Below are 15,476 nucleotides of genomic sequence, written 5' to 3'. Positions count from 1 at the left end.
CAGCGAATAAAAGTATACACTCAAGTATGGATCATCGGTACCCCTTTTCTAATTCTTGAGTCTTTAGGGATCCCGCACTATTAAGAGGGGATCACAGGTTTTGTGATGAACTTGCTCAAACTAGATATCCATTGTTCTGCTCTTACCACATCTCCACTGCTCTGCTGTTATCAGAAAACAGGACCGGTGCCTCGGGCATCCGGCCTCCTCCGGACGTCCGAGGCCCGGACTTCCGACCAGCTTCGGAAATCCGAAACTATGCACCAGAGAAACTTGAGCCATATAACTCGGACTTCCGGCTCCCTCCGGACTTCCGAGGGCCGGACGTCCGACCAGCTTCGAAAATCCGGAACTATGCACCAGAGAAACTTGAGCCATATAACTCGGACTTCCGGCTCCCTCCGGACTTCCGAGGGCCGGACGTCCGACCAGCTTCGGAAATCCGGAGCTTTGCACCAGAGAAACTTGAGCCATATAACTCGGACTTCCGGCTCCCTCCGGACGTCCGAGGGCCGGACGTCCGACCAGCTTCGGAAATTCGGAGCATTGCACCAGAGAAACTTGAGCCATATAACTCGGACTTCCGGCTCCCTCCGGACGTCCGAGGGCCGGACGTCCGTCCCCTTTCGGAAATCCGGAATCTTGCACCACAGAAGTTTGAGTCGAATAACTCGGACTTCCGGCCTTCTCTGGACGTCCGGTCCCTGTTCAACTCCACAGTGGCAGCCCTCGGACGTCCAACCCCTGTCGGACGTCCGACCCCTTGTGGACGCCCGGACATCCGTGAACTGCCGGATGTCCGACCCCTGTGTGACTTAAAGTGCCCCCAACGGCTGTTTTTCTCTCCCCACTATAAATACCCCCTCCCACTTCGTGAGAGGGTGCCCAACACAGCCTTATCCTCATAAGAACACACTTCTACCTCACACACATTTGCTCACACCAAATCTTAGATCCCAAGAGCATTTGTGAGCCCCTTTGAGAGTTGTTCCAATCAAAAGATAGATCGTCTCCCTCTCCTCCTCTCAACCCAAGCTATTTGAGATTTGAGCAAGTTTTGAGCATTCCCCGTAATCTTGTTACTCTTGGAGGTTGGAGACTCCTAGGCGGTAGGAGTTCTTCAGAGAGGAATCAATCCGTGTGATTACCCCCCGGAAAAGTTTGTGAGGGTTTGGAATCCACCTCAAAGGCTTACCACTAGTGGTTGAGAAACGCCTTCGTGGTGTTATCTCAAAGGGAGAATAGGGTGAGCCTTCGTGGCGTTGGTGTGCCTTCGTGGTAACATCCACCTCTCTAACGGTGACTAGCTTCCCTCCAAGGAAGTGAACATCGGGATACATCTTCGTCTCAGTGACCTTGGTTATCCTTAACCCTAACTCCTTACGTGTGGTTTACTTGTGATACTTGAGCATACATACATTGCATATTGTTTGTGCTCATTATATTGTGTTGGCTATTTCTTGTACAAGATTAATCATTCAAGCATACCTTCTATATCCACACGTTCATACTTGCAGCTTTTGATATATCGTGTGATATAGTGTGATCTAGTATCTTGTGTTGTTCACCTACTTGTCGTGTGATATAGCTCAAGTAAGTGTGTGTAACTTACTTGTGCCTGTTAGTAACTGTATTGTGCCCATCTTGGTAGATCGTGTTGTTGATACACGTTGCAGTGCCTAGTGCATTTAGGATTTGTGCTTGACAAGTAGCCTCTTAGTTTATTTCCGCATTAGTTCCAAGCCAAATCCGAAGAAGTTTTTAAATATCCTATTCAGCCCCCCCCCCACCTCTAGGCGTCATCGAGGTCTTTTCAGCGGGCTGGTCAGCAAGGTCCTCGGCGGCAAGCTCATCCTCGAAGTCGGAGTCATCACGATCAGACGACGAGGGGAGTTGTGGAGACGGAGAACGCCGGGCAGTCCGTTTGAAGGGACAACGTGGCCCTTCCGAGTCCGACCCCGTGCTAGTAGGGGCGCGAGAGGATGAGCCAGCAACGTTCTTCCGTGCGGCGTGCTTGACCTTGGGCATGGTGCACAACAACCTACACGGATGGAAACCCCAAATGAGGAACGAACATGGTCAAACCATAGGAACGAACATGTGGACTTGGGAGAGAGGGAACCAAACGCGAGGGGAACGGAGGAGATACCTGTAGACGGATCCCGCGGAGGAAGAAGAGGAAGAAGAGAAGGATCCGTGGAGGAGATCGGGCAGATCTCGGGAGTGGCGGCGCTGGCGAGCGCCCTGGAGCTAGCGGCGGCGGCGGCAGGGGAAAAAGGGGGCGCATGAGGGCTAGGGCAAAGCCCAGCCCCGCGCCCAGCTATTTATAGGCCCCGATGCGTCGGACGTCCGACAGGCGTCGGACGTCCGGAGAGGATTGTGCCGTCGGACGACCGACACTGGTCGGACGACCGGAATGAGATTTGTCGTCGGACGTCTGAGACACGTCGGACGACCGAGAGAGAGGAGGAGGCAAAGGCTGATTCTGGAATTTTTTATGACGAGATGATGATTTTTCATGGTTTCTCACAAAAAGTACGAACATAGTTGCCTACAAGAATTACATATACTACTTGTGGACAGAAATTGATTTATGCGTACTTTGTAAGCTCAAAAACAGAAAATTCAGACTCACTCCCCCTAAATGCATGCCCACATCAAGACACAAACATAATGTGAGTGTGTGTATGTGTGCAAGGTTTCAAGTTATGTTGTCAAGCTCCAAGATACCAAGTTCACGCCTAAGTTGACAGAACCTAGCTACGCTAAGTGGCTTGGTGAAAATGTCGGCTAGCTGCATGTCGGTACCCACATGGGTAATATCAATGTCACCCTTTTGCACATGGTCTCTCAAGAAATGATACCTAATATCAATATGTTTTGTGCGAGGGTGATCAATGGGGTTCTCGGAGATCTTTATGGCACTTTAATTATCATAGAGAAGAGGAACGTGTCGATACGTGATACCATAATCCTTTAGTGTTTGCCTCATCCATAGCAGTTGGGTTGCATAGCTTGCGACTGTAATATATTCGGCCTCGGCCATGGAGAGAGAAACACAGTTCTGCTTTTTCGAGGACCAACTTACCAAGGAGCGTCCAAGAAACTGACATGCACCGGAAGTGGATTTCCGTCCCACTTTGTCACCGGGCCAATCCGCATCGGAGTACCCAATAAGATCGAACTTTGCATCCTTAGGGTACCATAAGCCTAACTTTGGGGTGTGAACAAGGTATCTAAGAATATGCTTAACCGTCGTATGATGGCTTTCCCTAGGGGAAGCTTGAAATCTAGCACATATGCCTACACTTAACATGATGTCCGGTCTAGATGCGCAAAGATAAAGTAGCGAACCAATCATGGAGCTGTAAGTAGATGGGTCAAAAGGAATACCGTTTGTGTCTTCGTTTAGAACTACATCTGTGGCCATGGGTGTCTTCGTTGGTTTAGCATCTGCCATATCAAAATTTTCAAGAATGTCCTTGAGGTACTTAGTTTGAGACAAGAAAATCCCTTCTTGAAATTGTTGTATTTGAAACCCAAGAAAGAACTTCAAGTTCGTGTTGAGTGACATCTCAAAGGTCTTGGTCATGGAAGCCGCAAACTTCTTGCATAAATGGATGTTAGGAGAACCAAAAATGATGTCATCTACATAGATTTGGCATAAGATCAAATCACCATTTTCCCTCTTAGTAAAAAGAGTGGGATTGATCACCCCCACCACAAAGCCATCATCAAGTAGGAACTTCTTAAGATGATCGTACCAAGCACGGGGTGCTTGTTTGAGGCCATACAGAGCCTTGTGAAGTTTGTATACATGGTCTTTGTGGTGAGGGTCAACAAACCCAGGTGGTTGTGATACATATACCTCTTCTTGTAGAGGACCATTAAGAAAAGCACTTTTCACATCCATTTGATGCAAAGTAAAACCATTGAAAGCAGCATAGGCCAATAAAATGCGAATGGATTCAAGACGAGCAATAGGGGCGAAAGTTTCACCAAAGTCCAAACCTTTAACTTGGGAGTACCCCTGTGCTAACCTTGCCTTGTTGCGTAGGACAGTCCCATTCTCATCTTCCTTGTTCTTGAAAATCCATTTAGTGCCAATGACATTATGTTCCTCAGTTGGTCGTTCTACCAATGACCATACTTCGTTGCGTGTAAAACTGTTTAACTCCTCTTGCATAGCAAGGAGCCACTCATTGTCACACAATGCATCCCGAACCCTGTGTGGCACAGTACTAGAGACAAACGAAAAGTGAGCACAAAAGTTTGTTAATTGTTTACGAGTCACTCTACCTTCTGACACGCCGGTGAGGATTTGATCAATATCAACACGACCGGCCACACGTGGCATGATGGAGGTCAGGGTTTCACGAGGTTCGACTTCGTTTCCATCATCAACGTCCTCAACATATGGATCATTTATGTGCGGAGGAAGATATTCTTATTCTTGTTGCACCTGTTGAGGTTCATCATCAAACATACCCATACTTTGGTCTAGCTCTTGAAGATCAACTTGTTCTTGAGTGTGATCAGAGTGAGAGACATGTTCTCCCACTTGATCCTCAACAACTGGCATGATATGTGTGCTAGTATCTTGTGGAGATACGGGCAGTGAACTGTCTTGAGGATGAGAAATACTCTCATCATCTTCATCATCATCATGGGGTCTTTGTTCCATGGGAAGAAGTGCACCTACACCCATGTTCAAGATATCTTGTGAGGAGTCTTCTTCACCTGCATCATTTAGATCAACTTGCTCCCCATGGGAGCGGTTAAATTCATCAAACGTCACGTCACAAGTTTCTATAACACATCCAGTGGATTTGTTGTAGACTCTGTAGGCGTGAGAGTTTGATCCATAGCCAACAAAAATCCCTTCAGTTGTTTTGGATTGAAATTTTCCTAACCGTTCCCGTTTGTTGAGGATGAAACACTTGCATCCAAACACACGAAAGTACTTAACATTGAGCTTGTTCCCAGTTAGGAGCTCATATGGAGTCTTCTCCAATATTGATCGAAAGAAGAGCCGGTTTGATGCATGACATGCTGTGTTCACGGCCTCAGCCCAAAAACTATGTGGTGACTTGTATTCTTCTAACATGGACCTTGCCATTTCCACAAGTGTCCGGTTCTTCCTCTCTGCCACACCATTTTGCTGAGGGGTGTAAGGTGCGGAGTACTGATGTTCAATTCCCTCATCACTAAGAAATTCTTCTAGGGTGTAGTTCTTGAACTCAGAGCCATTATCACTTATTATTGCCTTGATGTCCTTGTCAAACTTCCGCTGGGCTTGTTTGGAAAAATCAATGAAGGTGATCTTCGTCTCGTCCTTGAACTTGAGAAAGAACACCCATGTATATCTTGAGTAATCATCAACAATGACTAGGCCATACTTTTTCCCTCCAAGACTTGCCCATGAAGGAGGCCCAAACAGATCCACATGAAGGAGCTCTAACGGCCTCGAAGTGGATACAATGTTCTTGGGTGGATGTTTTGATTGATGTTGTTTCCCAGTTATACATGCACTGCACACACGATCTTTCTTAAAAGATACATTTGTTAGTCCAAGGATGTGATTGCCGTTTAAGAGATTTTGAAGATTTATCATGCCGGCATGGGCGAGCCGGCGATGCCACAACCATCCCATGTCGGCCTTGGCCATTAGACAAGTTGTATGGAAGGTGCTCTCTTTCGAGAAATCAACCGTGTAAAGGTTGCCATCCAACTCTCCAACAAAGGCCACTTCGAGAGTGTCTCTCTTAAAGACTTTCACATCCGTTAGTCCAAATAATGTGTCATAACCAACGGAAGCCAATTGGCGAACTGAAAGTAAATGATATTGAAGAGATTGGACAAGCATGACATTTGCAATAGACATGTCATTAGTGATTGCCACCTTGCCCAACCCAATTACCTGCCCTTTCGACCCTCCACCAAATACAATGCTCATGTATGGTCGAATGGATTGCATGAAGTCATAGAGCAAGTTACTATCTCCGGTCATATGATTGGTGCATCCACTGTCGATCACCCATTTGGCTCCTCCGGAGAAAACAGCCTGTAATGAATTAAGACTTGGTTTGAGGTACCCATTTCGTCATGGGGCCTTTCACATTAGTTACAAGAGTCTTAGGGACCCAAATAGCATAAAATCGGAATGCATTACGGGGACCAACGAATTTAGCATAAACTTCTCCTTCCTTTGATTTGCGTAGTACATAGGATGGAGGCGTGAATTCAGTTGTCTTGTTGTGAGTAGGTGAACCCCTAGTGGCCGACCCACTCACAACCTTACCTTTCTCCTTGTGTCCCTCTCGTACAAATATCTCTTTAAGCGGAGTGGTACACTTGAGAGGAGATGCACTTTTCTTGGCGGTGCTTGGGTTGAACCCAAGCCCTTCCTTGGCAAGGCCTCCATTGTGTCGACTTAAGATCTCATTGAGAGTCTTTTGTCCTTGTGCACATGTCATGAGACCTCTGTCCAGCTATGCCTTTAGAGAACAGTTTTCCTCAAGGATAGATGTCAGTTCACTACTAGAGTTAGTAGTGCAGGTATCAACATTAATAATAGGTGAGGAGTAGGCCTTAGCTAAAGTGTCAAGATAAGTAACCTTGAGTGCCTCAAAGCTCTTTGTAAGAACAGTGAGTTTCTCTTCCTTGTCTTTGAGAGACAAGGATAGACGCTCACAGTCCTTAGAAAGGGAAGCATGAGAGTTCACTAGTCGGTTTTTATCATTTAGTAACTCTTTGCACACAAATTCAGCCTTTTTCAAGGAGGCAAGATCATTAGCATGTTTATCAAGGTTGTCACCTACTATTGAGCATAATGCATCATTTTGTGCTTCCTCATACAGGACTTTCTGCTCAAGGATTTCATTTCTTTCCTTCTCCTCAGTGACGAGGGTTTCGAGTTCCTTGATGGTATTGGTGTGCTTACTCACCATTTCCATAAGTATGCGAAACATAGTGAGCTTCTTTCCTTTAAGAGAGCACATAAATTTGTTTATTTTAGCAAACATGGGATGATCTAAGTCATTATCCTCATAGTGATCTTCCGCATCAAGATACTCATCAGATGGGGTAGAAGCTAGACTGAAGGAGTTTAACCGCGGAGTTACCTTAACCTTATCATGAGAGCTTTGGTCTTCCTCATCTCCCATGGAAATCTTTGCCATCAAACACTTGTGAGCGTTGCCCTTGTAGTCCTTCATATAGTTGTAGTGGACAACATCACCACTTTTGTTGACTAGCCTCAAGGTGTTTTGTGTATCCTGAGCTACTCCGGCAACCCCACCAACATCTTCTGGATCTGATTCTTCTTGTGCAACCATTGCTCTTCCATCTGTCCTCTTGAGCTTGGAGTTCATAGGGTTTGGCAACTTCTTCTTTACAAAGGTCTTTGGAAACCTTGGTTTGTCTTCTCTCTTCTCATAAGGGCAGTCATTGGAGAAGTGGTTGGTTTCCTCACAGTTGTAGCATTTCCTTACCTTCTTCTTTGGGAATCTTCCCTTGAATTTTCCTGCACTCAACTTCTTTACAAAGAGAGAAATGTCCTCATAAGATGGGCTTTCATCAGAGTCAACACCATCACCATCTTCGCAGTCATCATCACCCTCTTCTTCTTCACTTTTTTCTTCGTCACATTCATGCTTGGCTTTCAAAGCAAGATTGATCTTTGATGTTGAAGTGCCATGCATGGCAAGGTGCTTTGTTGCATTTGCCTTTGACTCTTCAAATAATTGGAAAGTGGATATGATGTCATTTGGAGTCATTTCTTTGAACCCATGGTGCTGCCTCATGTCCCATACCATTTGATGGTGATACGGAGCAAGAGCATGAAGTAACTTGTCCACGAGAAATCTCTTGGTCAGATTGAAACCATCATGCGTCTTGTCACGGTCACATGACTCAATGTCTGCGGCGAGAGTCATGAGCCATTCTAGTAGTTGCTTGGGAGATTCACCCTTTTCCATACAGAAATTCTGTAATTGCCCCTTGGCAATTTCATATTGAGCAAGCCTAAGAGTGGAGGTACCGGTCTTGGTCCTTATAATGCTATCCCACAGTTCCTTGGCACTTGTGATGTGAATGTAAGGTCTCCGTTGCTTGTCATTCATTCCTTTTCTTATGCACATGATCGCAGTGTCATTGAGATGCTTGTCATAAGTTTCTCTGGGAGTGAGGCACCTTGGATCTACAGGATTGTACCCATGCTCGAGGATGTCCAACATCTCATCATTGGTGTACCTAAGATGATCCTGCATACCAACTCTCCACAAAGCAAAATCGGAATTGTCATCAAGCAAGGGAGGTTTTCCTCCAGGATTGTACTTAGGTTTCTCAATTTGAGATCTAGCATAAAGCCATGGAACACTGGTTTGGTTCCTTTCCGGAGGTTGTTGGCCAAATGAAGAACCGTGCACATGTGGCCCTGAGGCCCTCGGGGACGTGGCTGTCCCCGTGGTTAGTGATGCCAGTCTCATTTGGACCAAGGCCTCAAGAGAAGCATCATGCTCCTCTTTTTGCTTGGCAAGGGCCCGTTCCAGGTCCTCAGAGGTGAAAGACTTGACTTCCGTGGAAATCACGTCCCTCTGCACTGGAGCTATTGTAGCTGGAATCCCGTCCATCTCGCTCTAGGGCGGTTAAGCCACAAGAATAGAGCACGAGGCTCTGATACCAATTGAAAAGGATCGAGATGGACCTAGAGGGAGGGTGAATAGGTACAGTTCCAAATTTTAATAATTACTTAGCAATTTTAGGCAAAAATGCAGAATATGAGTGTAGGCCTAATAATTGCTACGACAAGGAGTAAGCTAGTTAGAGTGAAGTAAGGCAAGCGGTAAACAATAATCAAATACAAGTACGTAATAAGGATTAACACAAGTAGAGAGTTAGGGTTAGGAATAACCGAAACTCCAAGAGAGACAAGGATGTATCCCGATGTTCACTTCCTTGGAGGGAAGCTACGTCACCGTTAGAGGGGCGGATGTTACCACGAAGGCACACCAACGCCACGAAGGCTCACCCTATTCTCCCTTTGAGATAACTCCACGAAGGCGTTTCTCAACCACTAGTGGTAAGCCTTGAGGTGGCTTCCAAACCTTCACAAACTTTCCGGGGGAAATCACAATGGTTTGATTCCTCTCTGAAGAATCCTACCACCTAGGGGTCTCCAACCTCCAAGAGTAACAAGATCACGGGGATTGCTCAAAACTTGCTCAAATCACAAATCACTTTGGTGGGAAGGAGGAGAGGGAGACGATCTATCTTTTGATTGGAACAACACTCAAAGGGACTCACAAATGCTCTTGGGATCTAAGATTTGGTGTAGACAAGAGTGAGTGAGAAGAAAGGTGTTCTTGGATATGTTCTAGCTGTGTTGGACACCCTCTCACGAAGTGGGAGGTTGGTATATATAGTGAGGAGTGTAAAACAGCCGTTGGGGAGACTTTAAGTCACACAGGGTTCGGACGTCCGGCAGTTTACGGATGTCCGGGCGTCCGCAAGGGGTCGGACGTCCAACAAGGGTCGGTCGTCCGAGAGCTGTAGATATGACTGGAAACACTGTGAGTTGAACAGCGACCGGACGTCCGGAGAAGGCCGGAAATCCGAGTTATTCGACTCAACTTCTTCTGGTGGGAGGTTCCGGATTTCCGAAAGGGGACGGACGTCCGGCCCTCGGACGTCCGGAGGGAGCCGGAAATCCGAGTTATAGAGCTCATGTTCTTCTGGTGCAGGGCTCCGGATTTCCGAAGCTGGTCGGACGTCCGGCCCTCGGATGTCCGGAGGGATCTGGAAATCCGAGTTATATGACTCAAATTCTTCTGGTGGAGGGCTCCGGATTTCCGAAGCCTGTCGGTCGTCCGGCCCTCGGACGTCCGGAGGGAGCCGGAAGTCCGAGGCAATAGACCTGTTTTGAGATAGGAGCCGAGTAGAGAATATGTGGTATTGGGTAGGATAGTGAAGATGTGGTATGAGCAAGTTCATCGCAAAACCTGCGATCCCTTCTTAATAGTGCGGGATCCCTATACTCAATAATAGTAAACTCAAAAGGATAGTCTACATCATCTTTTCTCAATCCCAGGCCTTCTTGAAATATAAATCCCGATCTTCTCAGACCACCTTTGGCACATAATTCTCAATCTACTAAAGTACTTGCCATCCTGAGATACACTCAACAAATAGAATTAGTTTCCTATGTTTGTGTTGTCATTAACACCAAAAGTCGATTAGGGGCATAGCATGCACTCTCAATAGTACAACAATATGCCTGAATCCGCCATCTTGACAACATCTGCCGTTACTCCTATCCATATGATGAAGGGGTGTAAGCTGAGCCAAATACCCAGACCTCTCACGTAAGCCTAACATCTAAAGTCGGAGGCCATGAGTGAGCCACATACCGGGTCAGGTGCACAAACCGGTCTCACGCACTCACATGTGTCGCCGCCACCATCTTCCACCGGTTCATCTTCAGAGCAGATTGAGGTGCCAACCTTGAGAGGTGCCTCCGCCATCGACGCCACCATGACGCCAAACGACGACCTTCACAAACGCGAGTCCATCTCCAAGCAACGGACGGAGATCCATACTAGGATAGGGCCGCACCACCGTCGTCGCCCACCACCCACAAGCGCCACCCAGCCCCAGGGTTCCCAAAGCGGCGCCTTCAAGAAGGGAACGACGCCGTGAGCGCCGCCGCCGCCCAACAAAGTTAGGGCTTTCGCCCAGGAGACCTAGGGGAAGGGGAAGTGAGGGGATCAGTCCATACCGACGCCTCCAAGAAGGGGAACGGCGCCCTCAGACGTCGCCGTCGACGCGGCCGGCCATGGCCGGCCAAGGATTTCGCCCGAACTAGATCCCCGCCACCAGCAGCGCCTCCTGTACAGAACCGGCGACCCAAGGAAGCGCGGCCCGATCAGGCTAGCCCGCACGCCAAACATGGGAGGAGGGGATGCGCCAGATCGCGCGCACCGACAACCGCAGAAGCCGCCGCCGGCCGCCAACGACCACCGGATCCCGCCGCCGGCGTAACCCGGACGCCAGATCAACCGCCCGCACGGCTGCTAGCTTGTCGTGCCTCGTCCATGGAGCCGCCGCTCCAGATCCGGAGTTCCCCACGCAGACGCAGGGCAGCCAAGGCCCCGCCGCCACGATCCTTGGCGCCCCGGGCTTGCCCGACGGCTACCTCACGTGGCGGCGAGGAAGGGAGGGGGAGGGAGTGGGGCGGCTAGGGTTGGGAGGGAGAGGGAGGGGGAGGGAACGGAGGGGGAGTTTCCCCAATTGTTAGGAAACTGACATAACCTACATATCATAGAAGAAGAAAAATTAAAATAATGTATTTCTTAAAAAACTGTATTGTTAGACCACCCTGTTATGTTAAGCCGGATCCATCATTGGACGTGGGAGATCATATTTGCACATGCCAATTGAAATGCTCTCAATAATAGACATTATATTGTGTATCTAGTACATTGTACTGTAAAACAAATCTCGTAGTATTTTCACATTGTGGACACATGTGTCAGAGCACCGTTTAGAACGCATGAATTTCTGGACATGCAGTTTGTGAATTTCACGAATCAATGATTTGCTGGCCACGAAAAGAGACATAGCCGCGCAAAATTTGCACAGCTATAATTTTCTGCGAAATTTAAACTGTTGTCTCACAAAAACTTCACTGGTCCATTGTCGTCCAGCCCGGTTAGGATACCTGGCTTTCACCCAGGCGACCCGGGTTCAAATCCCGGCAATGGAGTGATTTTTATATTTACTTTTTGAACGCTCCAGATAATAACTCTTTCTACGCTTTTTTATTTTAGTTCACTACACTCAGAACTTTGCCTTTGATTAATAGCTTTATTATGGTATTTTCGGCAAGACAGCAACTGCCGTACCACCGTCCGCAAAAAAATAATCTAATACAGCCACAAAATAATTCGACTTCTAGCCTTTGCTTGGAGATATGCATGACCAACGTAAAATAGAAATAAAACCCGTAAAATTTTTTACTCCCTCTGTTTCTAAATATAAATATTTTTTAAAGATGTCATTAAAGACTACATACGAAATAAAATAAATAAATAAATTTATATTTTAAAATATGTCTATATACATTCATATGTAATTCGTAATGAAATTTTAAAAAGACTTATATTTAAAAATGAAGGGAATGGTTATTAATAGAAAGACAAGAAAAACACGCTCCTCGTGCTATTGGAAGGGTCCTGATCCTCCAATGTTGGGACTTGGGAGAATATGTCGCTCACAAACTATGCACATATCATCATGATCAAACTCATATTTCTTCCATTGCTTAAAAATAAAGTATGGAATCATTATGTACATTAAAAAAAATGTCACCAGGCATATTTTTTTAAGGCTCCAGATCTATTATAAAAATTCATAGAAATTACAAAGTATCTTAAATATAATAAAAAATACATTGAGATCCTTGGACCACCAAACGATCACTATCTTGTTGGAATGAGCCACCGGCGTGCCACTATTATCATTCCCCTACCAAAGTCAACCTGACCTTGTCAATGAAAGCTGAGAAGTCTCTGTGCACGTGTCCCTAAGGACTAGCACTCTAGAACTACATTTGTCATCATTGAATCTTTGGATCGATCTAAAGTACTTGACACTAGATCTCGTTGTCGTGAACGCATGACGCGAGACTCTAACCTCGTCGCTCCAAGGAAACGACAGTAATCTACATCAAAGCTCCGTCGACTATGTCCTAATGGACGAACTCGAGGGGACCGGAGCTTGAACGATTAGCTTGAATATGAAGCGCCGCCGTCATCTTGAGCGCCACCCCTGCGAGAAAAACCCTAACCTAAACTACTAGCTGAAGCAGAGGCACTCGGACATGACAAAGCTAAATCTGAAATATCTCGAGGTAGGGATCTTAAGCTAAGAGTCAATAAATGATGGTAAGACAGACATAAGGTTTTTACCCAGGTTCAGGTTCTACAAAGAGAAAACATCCTACATGAGGCTTTGATTGTATTGTTGTGCTCGGGTGTACAAAGTACAAGTTGTCTGCCATGAGATTGTAATGTATGTTCTATGAACTCGATTTATATAGATATCATGGGGTCCTAGGGTTACATGGTCCTAGTCGGCTATGTAGAAAGAGAAAAGATTTGTCACGGGTCCGACCGGTCCATCAGGCCGGGAGTCAGTATGATAAGAGACCTCCTAGCCCGGACATCGTGAATAACCCTTTAAACCGGTCTTCTAGTTTGGACGAACCTCGGTTTACACTGTGCAATGGTTTCTAAAATGGATACATGTATTGATCAATGCGGAAGTTTGAAAATAGAAATTTCAAGCATCTTTTCAACAATATAAAAGAAAGAAAGAGAAAACTTAGTGTCCTCGGGTTGGTAAAATAAACTAACACTACTCAAACTAAGGCCTCTCCACACCTCGATGGGGATACCATCAGGACCCATCGCCTTGCCTACTTTCATCCTTTTTAACGCCTCCTTAACCTCACACTCCTGGATACGTCGCACAAAGCACATGTTGGTATCATCAAAGGAGTCGTCTAGCTCAATGGTAGAGTTGTCAACCTCTCATTGTAAAGGTTGTCAAAGTAATCCCGCCATCTACGCTTGATCGCCTCATCCTTCACAAGAAGTTGATCATCTCCGTCCTTGATGCATTTGACTTCGCCGACATCCCTCGTCTTCCTCTCCCTAATCTTGGCCATCTTATAGATGTCCCTTTCGCCTTCCTTAGTGTTTAAACGTTGGTAGAGGTCCTCATACGCTCGACCTCTCGCTTCACTCACCGCCCGCTTTGCAGCCTTCTTCGCCACCTTATACTTCTCCATGTTAGCTGCACTCCTGTCCAGATATAGGCATCTGAAATAGTCATTCTTCTCCCTAATAACCTTATGGACCTCATCGTTCCACCACCAGGTGTCCTTAGCTTCCCTTCTACTTCCCTTGGTCACCCGAAACTCCTCTACAGCGACCTTCCGCAAGAAGGTCGCCATACTCGTCCACATCAAGTTTGCATCGCCTCCTTCCTCCCAAGGGCCCTCCTTAATGACCCTCTCACTGAAAGCCTGGGATGCCTCCCCCTTGAGCTTCCACCACTTCGTTCTAGCGACTTTGGCGCGCTTATCCCGTTGGACACGAATCCTAAAGCGGAAGTCAGCAACCACAAGCTTATGTTGAGGGACAACACTCTCTCCAGGTATCGCTTTACAATCAATGCAAGCGCGTCTGTCTTCTCTTCTAGAGAGGACAAAATCAATCTGGCTAGAGTGTAGACCACTACTGAACGTCACTAGATGGGATTCTCTCTTCCTAAAGAGGGTGTTAGCTACAACCATGTCGTAGGCTAGAGCCAAGCTCAGGACATCTTCTCCTTCTTGGTTCCTGATGCCATAGCCAAAGCCCCCATGCACCCTTTCAAAACCTGTGTTAGATGTACCCACATGGCCATTGAGGTCTCCTCCTATGAAGAGCTTCTCACCAATAGGTACCCTCCTAACCAAGTCCTCCAGGCCTTCCCAGAACTCCCTCTTGGTGCTCTCATTGTGGCCTACTTGCGGGGCATACACGTTGATAACATTGAGGACTAAGTCCCCAACTACCAGCTTGACAAGGATCATCCGGTCCCCTTGCCTCTTAACATCCACAACTCCATCCCTAAGGCTCTTGTTGACCAAGATGCCTACTCCATTCTTGTTTGAAGTTGTCCCCGTGTACCACAACTTGAAGCCGGTATCCTCCACCTCCTTCGCCTTTTGTCCCTTCCATTTGGTCTCTTGGACACATAGGACATCAACACGCCTCCTCACCGCCGTATCAACTAGCTCCTTTAACTTACCCGTCAGGGACCCTACGTTCCAGCTACCTAAGCGTATCCTCCTAGGCTCGGCTAACTTCCTTACCCTCCGCACTCATCGAGTCAAATGCGAAGACCCTTGCTCATTTTTCACTACACCGGGGCATCGGTGTAGCGCGCCACTAAGGATGCGACGACCCGACCCTTGCTCACTTATCACCGTATCCAGATCAATATATGGCACGCCACCAAGGGGGTGACGACCCAGCCCTTGCCCATTTGACACCACACCCGGGTTCCGATGTGGCGCGTCGCTAAGAGGGTTACGCCCCAACGAGTTTCCTTTGGGTTTCATCTCCATAAGAGTGGCTGGATTTTTCACGTTGGCTCGCCACGCCTATCACAACCCTCCTCCTTTACCCGGGCTTTGGACGGGCTATGGGGAGATAACATAGGCGGAGTTAGAATGGATAGATTACAATGAGACATTTTCCCGGGTCTCATGTAAGGATTCCTTTAGAATCATAATGGTATTAGTTGCACATTGTGATTTAGAGTTACATCAAATGGATGTAAAGACAACATTTCTAAACAAGGATTTAGAAGAAAATGTCTATATGAGACAACCCAAGGGTTTTTTCATGAAAGGCAAGGAACAT

At 46.9% G+C, this 15,476-nt stretch overlaps 1 non-coding gene across 1 annotated transcript; it reads left to right on the top strand.

Moving 5' to 3' along the window:
- The first annotated feature begins 11,690 nt into the window (after positions 1-11,690).
- On the top strand, positions 11,691-11,764 carry TRNAE-UUC. The gene has a single exon. It is a non-coding gene; the product is annotated as a tRNA-Glu (tRNA).
- Positions 11,765-15,476: the final 3,712 nt, after the last annotated feature.

Source organism: Hordeum vulgare, chromosome 2H (assembly GCF_904849725.1).
Source record: "Hordeum vulgare subsp. vulgare chromosome 2H, MorexV3_pseudomolecules_assembly, whole genome shotgun sequence".
Classification (NCBI taxonomy): Eukaryota; Viridiplantae; Streptophyta; class Magnoliopsida; order Poales; family Poaceae; genus Hordeum; species Hordeum vulgare.
This window is presented reverse-complemented; position numbering and strand designations above follow the sequence as displayed.